Source organism: Ixodes scapularis, unplaced genomic scaffold, assembly GCF_016920785.2.
Source record: "Ixodes scapularis isolate PalLabHiFi unplaced genomic scaffold, ASM1692078v2 PGA_scaffold6__148_contigs__length_123643588, whole genome shotgun sequence".
Taxonomy (NCBI): domain Eukaryota; kingdom Metazoa; phylum Arthropoda; class Arachnida; order Ixodida; family Ixodidae; genus Ixodes; species Ixodes scapularis.
Window position 1 is genome coordinate 27,602,465 of NW_024609881.1, and position 14,026 is coordinate 27,616,490.

Sequence of the window (14,026 nt, forward strand, 5' to 3'; positions counted from 1 at the left end):
GATGGGCCCTGATAAAATTTCCCCTCGGGTTCTAAAGAGTTGTGCAGACGCAATAGCGCCTTACCTTTTCATAATATTTAACAAGTCATTACTTAATGGAGCTTTGCCAGGGGACTGGAAATTAGCTAATATTACTCCTATACATAAGAAAGGTCCCAAAAATGATGTCACGAATTACAGGCCGATCTCCTTAACGTCGGTTTGCTGCAAGTTGTTTGAGCACATTTTATATTCCCAGATAATGCAACATCTCACGTTTCAGAACTTTTTTATTGATTATCAACATGGATTTAGAAAGGGTTATTCTTGTACTACACAACTCACTGAATTTTATCATGATCTTGTTACTACCGTTGATAGGGGTGAGCAAATTGATTGTGTGTTTCTCGATTTTAGAAAAGCGTTTGATACAGTATCGCATTCCCTCTTAATCCAAAAATTGGCACTTTTGAATCTAGATACTTCGGTACATAATTGGATACAGGCATATTTGTGTTCGCGTCGGCAATGTACGGTTCTAGATGGTGAAACATCAGATTTTGTTGAAGTTACCTCTGGCGTGCCACAGGGGTCGGTACTTGGACCTTTGCTGTTCTTAATATTTATAAATGATATTCACGTTGGCGTGACCTCTCAGCTAAGATTGTTTGCTGACGATTGTGTTGTATATAGATGTATAAAAAAACGATGAGGATTCCACACAACTGCAGGCTGATTTGGATCAAATTGAACTCTGGTGCAGTCTATCAAAATTGCAGTTAAATGTCAGCAAATGTGTACATGTCACCTTCACCCGCAAAAAAAAAATAAACTTCACACTCAGTATTATTTAAATAATGAACCACTAAAAAGTGACGGTAAAGTAAAGTACCTGGGGGTGACCTTATTAGCAGACTGCAAGTGGAATGCGCAAATTGACGATGTCGTCATGAGGGCGGGACGGGCACTCGGTTTTATCCAGCGTAATCTAAAAAGGTCTACACAAAAAATAAAAGAACTTGCATACCTTACCTACGTTCGACCTCTTACAGATTATGCTTGCACTGTGTGGGATCCTGCTCAGCAAAATCACATAGACGCTTTAGAGAGGATCCAAAATCGTGCGGCACGCTTCGTCCTGGGGCTGTACGACCGCTTTTCGAGCGTCACGGACATGAAGAGTACATTAGGCTGGGATTTGCTGACATTCAGGCGGAAAAATTTGCGCTTAAAATTTCTATATAGCATTTATAATAAACACACTGGTATTAACGGTTTTCATTACCTTCTACCCCCTTACTATATTTCCCAACGTAAAGATCACATCCACAAAATACGCGAATATTCCACCAGGACCGAACTGTGCAAAAATTCTTTCTTTGTTAGGACCATTAGGGATTGGAACAATTTAAGTGTTGAAACTGTTTGTGCCGCAAATGCAGCAATGTTTTTTTCTATGTTGTTCGCCCCCTGCAATAATGCCTCAACGGCGCTGCAGGAGCTACCTGAATAAAGAATAAAGAATAGCTTATTTATAGGCACTAGATGTTTTTGAGAACTTGGTTGTGACCCTTTTGACGCGCTTCTTGTTTTTTTCCTCGCAAGACTACTGTGACTCACTGCAAAAACGAGGAAGTAGCACGAGGAAATATTTGAGACGAGAATCCTCTGCTGGAGTGCACCCTCTGCGTGAAGGACAGAATCAGCGTTGTTGTTTGTTTGTTTGTTTATTATGGGGTGTCGGGAAAGGGGGAAACCAGGAGATGTGTGGGCCTCAATTAATGGGCGAGTCGCTACCTGGTTGTTGGGGAAAAAGGATAGAAAGAGGGAAGATGAATATTATATACAAAAAAGATGAGTTAAAAGGTCAATTTTTTACAACTAATCTAGTTATAAATTTCCGCCCAGTTAGATATCAACATAGTTCAGAGCCTTTGGTTAGGGAGCGAAGTGGAAGCAAATTACAATCTATCCGCCAGCCCAGTGTCACGAAGAAAGCGCAGAAGAGCGCGGAAGGCTTTCTCCGCTGTTCCTCTGGTTCCTCTGAGGTTCAAAATTTCTGTAGTAGTTCCATATGGTAGGCCAGATAGTGTGTAGTGATGGAAAATAGTTCTTTTGGCCTCTTGATGTGTGGAACAAACCAGAAGGGCATGTTCTGTGTCCTCTGGGTCGCTGCAGGTGGGGCAGTTAGGATCCGCTTTGCGACGCATCACGTGGAGCCGCATAGCAGTGTATGGGCAACCAGCCCGTAGCCTGTGGAGAAGGCTTGCCTCAGCTTTAGGGAGCTTGCGGGGAACCACGGGGGGTGGCCTCCCCGTTGCGACCCCAGGATGTGGATGCCGTTCTGTGAGGATCTCACGGATAAATCGATGAGCCTCGTTGAAGCGATCCAGTAAGAAGGTTTCAACTGGATCGTCATGTGCCTTTGCAGACAGCTGGTCAGCCCGTTCGTTGCCAGGAATCCCGACGTGAGACGGGATCCATTGCAAAGCAAGGCACCATCCCATGTCTTCAACTGCCGCTGCCTCAGACGCGACTCTCGCCAGCAGTGGGGTTGCATTATGAAGTCTCTGAAGCTGCTGAAGAGCACCTCTTGAGTCTGTGAGTACGACAGCTTTTGTTGGTGACGAGGTGTTCTTAATAGACTCAAGAGCAGCCCAGATGGCAACGAGTTCTGCCATGGTTGACACGATACAAAATTTAGCCTGCCCGATATATCATAGCCCATTTCTTGAATGGTAATCCCTACCGTGGCAGTCCGTTTGGGGAGGTTAATTGAGGCGTCTGTATAAACATGAATCCAACCTTCATACACTTCGGCTATGCGATCAAGAGCGATTGAGCGAGCAACAAACCCTGGGACATTCGCCTTGCGCTGTGGGATTGGGAGCGTCGCATCTATCTCCAGGGGAGGACGCGTGGAATGTGGTGGTTGAGGAAGGATAAATTCGCTGGGAGCTCCAACCTCAAAGTCAAGTCGTCTTGCTTGGCACCCGAGGTGAGAGTTTGGCGGGGTAAAGAGATGTTTACGGATTGTGTCCGCAGGGAGGAGACTGCTCATACGAGCGATGTTGCGCAGCGCTCTTTCTTCTAGTCTCAAAGATAGCGGCCACTCTTCCGCTGCAACAATTGTAGCCACGTTCTCTGCTGAAGGAGGCAGTCCCAAGCAGCTTCGTAGTGCGGACCAGTGAAAAGTATCGATGTCTCGAATTTGTGCCCTTGCAACAGTCAGTAGTCGTTGTAAATAGAGAAGCCTGGACATGATGAGCCCTTTGTACATTTGGAGTAGTGCACGTTGGGATGCACCCCAGGAGGAGCCTCCCAGCTGTTTAACGACACGTAGCAGTTCACGGCAACGTTGAAGTCTCTTGCGTACTTCAGGTCTCCATGTCACCCGATCGTCGATAATAACGCCGGGATACGTGTGGATTTTCACCCTTCTAACTGGCGTTCCAGCGAGTTTTAGTCGTAGGGCATTCTGTGGTGCTCGACCTGTGGGTCGGTAGAGGAGTGAGGCAGTCTTTCCCGCAGATAGAGTAAGGCCTAGTTGCGCTATGGCGAGTGCAGTAGAGTCCAGTGCCACGTGGAGTTGATTACGGATCCCTATAGCGTTCCTTAAGGGCCCGACACACCACAACGCAACATCATCCGCGTAGATTGCCATGCCTATACGAAGAGCTCGATTCTTTGCTGGAAGACATCGAGGGAGGACGCTCATGGCAAGATTGAAAAGAAGAGGGCCCAATACACTTCCTTGGGGTACCCCTTGAGCAATATGTCTAAATGTGCTAGTAGTATCTGGCAATTTCACGCGCATGGACCGTCCAGAAAGAAAAGCTTCAATAAAAGATAAGAGTCTGCCACAAATCCCAAAATGCTTTAGTCGGTGGATAATGGTTGAATGTGGCAATGTATCAAATGCACGACTGATGTCGAGGAACACGCAGTGTACCATTTGCCCCGTAGCCTTGGCTTCTTCTAGGGTTGAGGCAAGGTCTCCTATTGCATCCGCAGTGCATCTCTTGGTTCTAAAGCCAGCAAGTTCGTGCGAGAAGGCACCCACTCTATCCAAAAGCCAGGTTGGACGTTGAAGAACCATTCGCTCAAAAACTTTTCCCAAGCAACTTGTTAAGGAAACCAGCCTGTAGGATGAGGATTTTTCTATCGGCTTCTCTTGTTTGAGAATGGGAGTTACTATCGATTCTTTCCATGCACCCGGAAAGGCTCCTGTCCTCCATATATCGTTGAGCTTTTCAAGTATGCCTTGGTGGTGTATAGGATCCACGTTCCTGAGCGACTGGTAGGTTATGACATCGGGGCCCGGAGCGCATTTCTTTTGACAGTGATGGAGTGCTTGAGTTAGCTCCTTTAGGGTGAAGTCTGAGTAAGTTGCCAACGATGTATCTTTGTCTTGAGGTTGACTAACCTGGCTTTGCGGAGGATTTTTTAATCTTTCTTGGTATTGATGTGGTGGAGTAAAGGAGCGGGAAAATTCATCCGCCAATAGCTCTGCCACTTCCGTCATGGACATACCAGATTTGATTGCAAACCCCGCAATAGGGTGTCGTGAAACCTTCGCGCCGGAGAGGGCTCGAGCGATCTTCCAAGAGCGCTTGCCTCCACCTGGACCACCAAGCGATGCGCAGTCCTTTCTCCATTGCCACCGCTGAAGTGCATTCGTGTGTCGCCTTAATTTTAACGTCAATTCGGTTGTAGCGACTCCAGTCCCATGAGGCGTTGGTGTGAAACGCCCTTCCTTGTGCCTGCCGTCGGGCTGCTCGTAGGTTAAGCCACTCAAGGTCAGGAGAGGGGCTTGTAACTGGAACTGTGACGGATCGTGATGAAAGCCGCAGGCACTCCGCAATGCATGTAGTAAGGTCATCATAGTTGCTGCCTACAATGGCAGAAGAGAGGTACTGGCGGAATAGGTCCCAGTTAGTAACTTTGCAGACCTTAAGGTTCCTTGGAGGTGCTCTGGGGTGTGTTAATCTGATGGGAACATGATCGCTCCCTCCAGTGTCCGGTTGGGCTGTCCACAAGGCGACAACTTGTGACAATACCCACGTTATGTCTATTGTGCTAGCGTTAGTTCCACGTCTACAAAATGTCTTCGACCCGTCATTAAGAGCTCGCAGTTTTAGGGCTGCCGCAGTGTCTTCGAGCTGTCGTCCCCTGGCGTCCGTTCGGGTACCGCCCCAGGATTCATTGTGTGCGTTGAAATCTCCAGATATAATAAGCTGTCCTCGGCTACGTTTGCGAATTTCTTTTAGCACCTTTGCGTCCCATATGCCATGCGGAGAAATATATGCAGAAATAACCGTTGTGACGTGCTGGCCAATTGCGATTATCACCCCGGCGTATTCTGCAGTTTCTGAAGACAAGTCCGAAAGATAAAGGGGGGCATGGTATACATCATCACGGACCAATATTGCAACTCGCGATCTTCCATCGGTACTTAGAGTTGCGCTGTGATGAAAGACATAGGGAGACAGACGGACCTCTCCTCGGATCACGTACGTTTCTTGTAGAGCCAGTACATCTCTTCGTTCAGTTGCAAGAGTTTGGTGGAGAACGGTCAAATGTGTGCGTAAACCATTTACATTCCACTGAAGGATAGAAGGAAACAATGGGCTACGTCTTTCTCTATGTGGAGTTTTCTGGTGTATTCTTTGTGCACTGTTTCCGGGGTTACTTGTTTGTTGGCAGCGTTGGTCATTCGAGAGTCTTGCCAACATACCCCAAGAAGAGGAGTCATTGTTTGCAGAATCGTCGTGACTGTGCGGGCCCATGATGCCTTGATATTTCTCAATATAGCAAAGGCTATGTTCGCAGCTGCTCTGATTATGGACGTCCATCCAGGGGCTTCGCCAGTAGATGCGCTTTTGTCCTCAGCGTCTCCCTCCTGTGTGGAAGAGCGCAGTCGTGTTTCTGCCGGTTGCTTGGGTGTTTGCTTCGGAGGTTCCGATGTAGCCGCTGCGTGCGCACCGTTCCCAGCACTTCCGTAGGCTGCTTTTGTATTAGGAGGCAAGGAATGGGTGCCTCCAGTTACAGACACGTAGGTAACAGCTCTTGACTTCGAAAGGTGTTTTGCCTGTTTACTCAGTATCTCTGACTGGGCATCCTCTTCGCCAGACCGAGGTGTCTTCTGGCCCTCCAAGGCTGACCTGGCCGCACGGAATCTAATCGAATTGGTCTTGGAGTAAGTGAGTATTGTCCGCTCTTTGATCCACTTCGGGCAGGCATGTGATGTAGCCTCGTGATCTCCCTTGCAGTTGAAACATCTCGGTGTCGGTGACTGACACATGGCATCGGTTGCTTCGTGGTGTTCTCCGCATCGTTTGAAAGCCATAGCGCGCGTGCAGGAGACCTTCTTGTGACCAAATCCGCCGCAGTTGTGGCATTAGAGCGGTTTCTCCTTATAAGGCAACACAGGGTGACGAACATACCCCAGCAGAACATAGTTTAGCCGCTGACTGCCTTGAAATGTGAGTTTCACGACGCGTGACTTTCCAAGACGTCTGATGTCGGCGATCTTGCTCTCTGAGCGGAGATTATGCTCTAGCTGTTCTTCTGTAGCGTCCATGTCAGTGTCCCGCATGACGATAACTGTCGTCGGCCCAGACAAAGCTAAGTAAGGTCGAACCGGTACACCACACAAGCCCGTGGTTTTCAGCAGCGCCTCTGCAGCTTGTTCGTTCAGAACTTCGACGGGGATCAGGCTGAGACGGTCGTTGTACCGGACCTGACAGGCAGATTCCTGACATATGCCTTTCAGGGTGTTGTAAGCTTCAGGCTACTGAGAGATGTTAATCTTGTTTCTTGATTAACTGGCACGAAGATTATGGTAAAGTCATCAGTTTGTCGCTTTGATGGAAGTACCGTTTCCGTGCTTGACCACGAACACGTCCTTTTTGTCCTTTTTCTGGTGACGAGATTCCATTTCCCAGTGGAGCCTTTACTGTCCATGTCAACAATCTCCGCAACGGAGGGCGTCGATGAAGACTGCGAACATGCAGTATCTTTGCAGTCCAGGGCTGGCTCCTGTTCTGAACTGCCTGCTGAACGTTGTCCAGCTGGTATGGTGCTGCTTATCTCTGATGTGGACATACCTTAAGCTCGGCGGCGTGCCGCGGCCTGCGGATGCCCTAAATGCAGATATCCACCAAGGATATCTGGTCCAAAGGACCAGTAAAAAACGTTTCCAACCCAAATTTTTGAAGAGGTAGAGATTTGGCGTCTCTAGCTTGGCTAACTTCGTCGTCCTCCTACTGCGAAGCGTCTATATAAGAATCAGCGCCACTTTGCCTGAACTTCTCGACCTCGAATTTCAGCCACCTTTCAAAAGATGGCGTAAGTGTGCGCCGTCTGCGACAACACAAGTCCTTTCTAATATTTAAGATAATTAGTATTTTTTTAATTACAATAATAAAAATTGATTTTAATTAGAAAGAGAAAAGCACTAATTCAAGAATCGTTGCTTAAATAGCTCTCGTCTTCTCTGAAACCGGTTTCTTGCTTAGAGTCGAGCTTGAAATAATCCCACGATTTTAATTGTTTTTAAACAAATTTGAATTTGATTACAAAAAAAAATCACGCTTACATTGAACCAGCTCAGTTCCCCTAGCATATAATAAAAAAAAAAATTATATCAGATGCCAGAACGCTGTCTGAGAAAACCAAGGACGCGTGAAAGGAATTCGTTGAAATTTTATCACAATCAAATAATGTTTACAAAAAAAAAAACTGCTGGGGTTGCGCTTCTAATATTTTTTATGCTGAGTTCCTATGTTTGCCAAGAACATTCCCTCAAATGTCGGGGCTGCCTTATGACGTAAAATTGAGTTACGACAGTTCAAAATAGCTTAAAAAGGTTCTATTTGAATAAATATATAAAAAAAAGTGAGTGCGCTAATTAGGAAAAAACGCATTCACGGAGCTAGACGAGACCTTCCTCTATTCAATAAAGAAAAAAAAATAAGAACGCGTCTTGAATTCATTACAAGTCTAGAAACTTGGAATGCTAAGAGGTATGTTTCTGAAAATATCAAAACTTGCACTTTTTGCTTTCTTACTGTAGATTAAGTTTTGAAGTATGCATATCGTATTCTACACTAAAAGGGGGATGATGAGTTGGCAATTTATTTGAAAAAAGAACGGAATACGTACGTGGCATGCGCACAGACGCGACATTTGCACCGCAAACAGGAGCGTTAGCACAGCTGCAAGCCACCGGTATTATGGTGGGGGCCGTGGGACCGCCGCCTTAACGCGCACGTCTGATAGGGGTATGAGAAGTAAAGAACTACGTTTGGGTCGCAGAAAGACTTTTACCGAGCGCCCCCAATGGCGAAGCTTCATCGGCGATGCACAACGTCTTTCATAGGGAGCCATTCTGTGGGCAGGTCAGGATTACAGTAGGTCATGCAATATGCTACTTCCAAAACTCCCAGCAGAGAACGCAGCGAGCTTGAATTACGGGACCAGTTTGGCCACGAGACGAGTGGCATGGCTTTGGTTTTGATTGTATCGTTGACACAGTAGTGCATCTCAGGTCAGCCCTGCATTAAAATAAAGTCAACGCTCGCTTGCATTGTATCCCTTCATATTCGTGAGAGCCGCCGCGCTGAAACACTGGCCCCTCACGGCCGTATAAAGGCCTGCCCAAGCTTAGCGAAGAGCAGGGGCGCGGCGCGTGCCTTACCTGTCTGGTGGTCTGGCTACCACACCAGACTGAGTCCAAGGTGCAGTTTGACCCTCCCGGCTAAAGCGCTGGATACCCTGACTTATCCAAGTACTGCCATCGTTTGATCGTGCCGCGGGCGACGCGTCGACACTTTCGGCTCATGGCGCATGCCACATTCAGACGCCCACGCTCCTATTGGTCTGCTGTGGCTGCCGGTGACGCGCTGCCGTTCGCGAGCACGTTCCTATTGGTCTACTGTAAATGCTGCCGCCACGCCGCCGCGCCAAACTTGGCTGGTGGCGACGCTCAGCCAATTTTGGCTCAACTGCGTTCAGCATGCTCCACCTTGGCGGTATTAGTTCAAAAAAATTCATCCAGCGCTTTACTCCCGGCTCAAGGAGGCTGACGCCCCACGGCGGCCATGGAAGATGACGATATAAGCCGGAGTTTGACTCGCATATATGTGAATATATACGACTGTACATAAGAAATAGTCAAAATTTTGTTATAAATTAAATATAAAAAAAAGAAGAAATTCAACTCGATTGAAGCATGTCAAATGTGGCTTTTTCGGCCGTACATAGTTTGGTTGTACAAAATGGGAAAAATTTAGGCTTGAACCGATTTGTTAAAACTTTTTAAGGTGTATAGATAAAGAGTGTTTGTTTTGCATATCGAGACCCTTTTTTCCATTTTTATTTGAGATTGAGAGCTATATTTCTCACAAAATAGGCTTCATGCGAGGAAATGCACAATCTATTTCCGCGACAACTGTTCAATGTTTACGCTTGAAACTTGTAACAGTTATTGATGGGCATAGTTTTGTGTGCTGAATTTCATAAAGATAAGTGCTTAAAGTTTGTTTCAAAGGGGTACGGAAACGAACATTTAGCCCTTCTTTCTTTGTTTAGCTAGAAACTACGCTGTGTCAGCCCCTTAGAAACACCAGTTTTCCGCTCGTAAACGCACGAAAAATGATTTTAAAACGAATTAAACAATTTTTCAACACAACCTGGTAGTTAAGAAGCCGACGTAGTTATGACGTTCAATGCCTCCCGCCCCAGTGCCACTCACGTAAGTACAGAGAAAATTTATAGACGTCTTTATTGTTTATTGTTTATTGAAATAACCCCACAGCGCCCTCACGGGCGCTGTGGGGTTATTTCCTTTCGTTCTCAGTCACGTGGATTTCAAATCGGGTATGCGGGAACAAAAATAATAAAACATTTAGGCCTGGAATGTGCGAGATATGGTACCTTTGATATTTCCAGCGGGGGTGGTGATATCAAAACGATGGATTAAAGCATACCAGAGATTATGTTACGGTAAGGACAAGCCATGTATAGGCCATAGGGCGTACAGTCCTCGGATATTACTACTAGGCGAGATTGTCACGTGGTGATTTCACCCAGCGGCAATGCTCGCAACTAAAGTGTCCTTTTCACGACCGGATTCAAGTGCTTCTTTTTTTCTTTTCCGTCAAAAGAGAAAGCATCTGCATCTTCCTGCGTGTGGTGGTAATGGTGGTTGGGAGGGGGGGGGGGGGGGGGTGGGTGGAGGAAGGGCTGGCACTCTACTACTTTTAACTATTCTCGCTATTCACCCTGCTAACCCTGCTGCTAAAAGGGGTCTGTTTCTCGTGGCCCAACACTGTATTGTCGTGACCCGAATTGCACGTCAACATCGGGGAAGACTTCCGGCGTGTCTTTCCACCAGCTACCTAGCGACGAATCTCCATGCACCACGTGAAAAAGAAGATAACAAGAAAGAACCTTGCTGTTTACAAGTTCCCCTATACGGTGTGTGCTTAAGGTTCTCTGTTCGCTTATTGAAGCATGTAGCCGACTATTGCTTTGATGGCAATCAAATGAATAAACGAGAGAATGCTCATATTCTGCGATTTTTGTGCCGTGGTATTACCTCGAAGAGTCAACATTCAGGTCTTCGACCAGCGCTGGAATTATGCATTTTCTAGTGATTCTCAGAACTCATACTCAGGTTTACCCGCCAGTCACCCAGGATCTAGTGACCCCATACGCGTGTGATGGGAAAGGATAAGGAAGGAACTCAGAATTCCGGAGCGGTGGTTGTAAGAAGAAAGATGTTATTTACAGAGTAAGGAATTAAAAATAAAAGTCAGATAGAGTAGGAAAACACAAGTTACGAGAGTCATTAAAATATGTGCAAAGTTCAGTCCGCCGACTTCGCTTACGGCCCACACGATGTTATTGCCGAGAAGACGCCTCGTTGTCGTAACGTTTTGGTTCAGGAGCCTGGCAGGCTGGGTCGGCCCAGGCGTAGGGTTGCTGGCTGCAGCTTGGCTAACGGCGGCGGTCCACGGTGTGCAGGTTCAAAGTCGCCACCGGCCTGTTGGCGCCCGTCGGAATCTTCCTAGAATGCCGGGACCGCTGGTGTTGAGCCGGGTGACGATGCCCAACCGCCTTTTTCGAGCGCCTCGAGCGTGTCTCACGTTCACTCCCCTCGTGCTGTCCTCCTCTTCCTTTTTTCTTATTCTCATTCCCTGATACGGTCTTGCAGTCTTCTTCATCTTTGATTATTCATGTGTTGACTGCGTTCATCTGCGTTGTCTTCCTCGTCGTTTGTTCAGCCCATATCATCACAACGCGCATGCCGCATTTCCATCGCAACCTAAGGAAGAGAGCATAGCAGCCTCCGCGATAGTTTCCAAACGGTTTACGCGTCCGCTTCTTCTTTGATGGCTTTTCCATTGGGCTTTGACCAGAACCTATAGACGCTTTCAGCGCGCGCCAAATTCAGCCGCCATAGCCGACCTTCTCTTGTCTTACCGAGATGTCGAGCGACTGAAGCGGGCGTTGACGAGTCTCCACAAACAAGGGCCTATGCTGGGGAGAAGGACACGGTAGAATCTGAAATGGCAATTACCTGTCCTGCTGTGGTAATGATGAAGTGGATCGAACGGAATAGGAGGAAACAAAAACTGAAGGTCGGTTATGGCGGCGCCCATGCACAGCTGCCTGAAAGCGTCTATACACTTTTGCAAAAATTACTCTCTGGCCGCCGCCATTTTGCGAAACGAGCGACCCCTATTAGCTAGAAATTTCTGCCACCTGCCTGAGCTGTGGAAACCGTAAAAACTCGGTCAGCGTGACTTTCCAGCTGCATTGTGCATTCGGAGTTCGCCGTTTTTTTTGGAAGTTTTTACTTTATTTTCCTGTTTAGGATGCTTACTCTTTGTGTGCTATCTCGCACTGTGAGAATCAAGGAATACCAGGGCTCGTAGCCTGATCGACCTTCGCAGTAAACGAACGAAGAGAGCGAACGTCAAGCGTTCGTTCTTGGAGGATCCTTTCCGTTGAGGTAATCTCCCAAAAGCCTTCCCGGCTTGTGTTCCTGGTCTTCGCGAAAAATAGCTGATAGGGTCGGGTCCGGGGTGTGGGGACGGAATAGACACATTCGTTCATTTGCTTTGAAGCTGTGCAAAAAAGCAGCTCCCTTCGACATGTGCCCCAAAGAACGCCGAATTCCGTCCGATCGTCGTGAAGTGACTACCGTCGACACTGTATATTGGACATGCTGTGTTATTTGGGACCTTTCTCAAATCCTGTTCGGATAACGCGGCACCGGGGGTACGTACAATATATGTTGTTGATTGATGAGACTCGTTGTATATCATGTTGTGGGCGGGGAATATCCATGCATTTTGGCTATCCTGTGTGGTGAAATATTTCCGACGGTTAAGACCTTTGTCGATTGACACGGCTGAGTGTATGGTGCCGTAAAAAGATCAACATAAAATTAAACAAACATTCAGGTTGCATTTGTTCTGTAGGTAATTGACGACTTTTAAGTAAATAGCAATTTCATATTTTGAACGCCTCGGTTGTTTTGTTGTGCACGTGTCTCGTCATTTGGCTCAGGACGATATTCGCGTTTTGTTCTGGCCACATTTGCTGGAGACGTGAGCTCGGAGCGCAGGCAACTAGCCCGCTTGCACGAGAGCTGGTGCAGCCGTGCGCGTTTCAAAGAAAGCTCGTGCAAAAAAAAAGAAAAAAAAAACAAGCGAAGGACCAGGGACGTCAAAGTCAAGATATAGAAAAATAGCCCTCTGTATCGGAACGCCTTCACACACGATTTTTCGCATTGATGTACAGGCCTGGAAGGGGATCACACCGCCATCTCTTGGTTCAGAATCACACTAACCAAGGGTGGGGTTGCACCTTAAGGAGGCGGTCCCACGGCGGCCATCTAGATGGCGCCACTCATCCGTGTGGCCAGAAAACACTGAACAGGCTCGTGGCAGTGATGTTCCTCCTGTGCTCTTAATTTACTCCTTTCTGCTGCTCGGCCGTGCACGTTCAGCGCTCCGCGCGTGCTTCCGCTGACACAAATGAACGACACAAATGCCAGCAAACGTGCCAGTGGTGCTAGCAGTGCCCAGTTCGCACGGAATCGGAGCCCAGCTAGCTCATCGACCCTATCGAGAGTGCCTTGCTGGGCAAAATTTGTTCTTTGAAACTGGCTTTGTTCCTCGCTGCAGGGTTGGCAAAGCGATTTCGTTAGAGGCTCAAAAGCCAGTAGCTATCGTTTTAACTATTCAAAAATGTAAAAACATAGTCAATCAATCAGTGAATAATGTTATCAAACGTTAAATAACATATATAAGACATGCCTTGTCAGCATATCGTGAATGAAAGAGCCTTCGCATGACATAAACGTTTAAATTCATTTTCGCTGTATGTCAGAGCAGAAGGCCTCCGCATGGTTTCCTCTTCCTCTATGAAACGTCATCACAGTCGGATCGCGCTCGGTCGGCCATTGGACCCGAGCCCGACCTTCGACGTGCTGATTGGCCACGAGCCGCAGCCGAACACTGACGCAGCACTCGTGCCCAATCTCTCGCCTCGATCGATCTGACTATGATGACGCGTGTGGAGGCCTTCTGTCCAGGTGGTGTTGGCGCAGCCGACATAACAGGTCAATGAGGCCAATCAAGCAGAGCCTGAAAACACTATGTCACGGAGCTCAACGTCTTATAGTGCGTTTTTTGTCCCCGGTCAAAGCAATCAAGCGCAAACCATGCACCATGGCCTTGCGCTTTTAGTATGCGGGTTTGTGCTCGTGTATCTTAGTCTTTCACTGATTTTTGATCTATGATCAAACAAGCAATAAAATACTTTTTTTTTTTTTCCAAGACGGGTGTTCAGAAGGGTGCTCTATATAACTCACTGTTTTGATGGTAGTTTGATTAAACTTGTCTTACCAATTACCTGACCTTAAAAATAACCACCCCAATATTGTCGAAATAGTGCGACGAGGCCGAAGATTTTGCATGTTCAAGAAAAGAGTAAAAGTGCATTTTTTAGCCCAGTGACCTAAACTTAA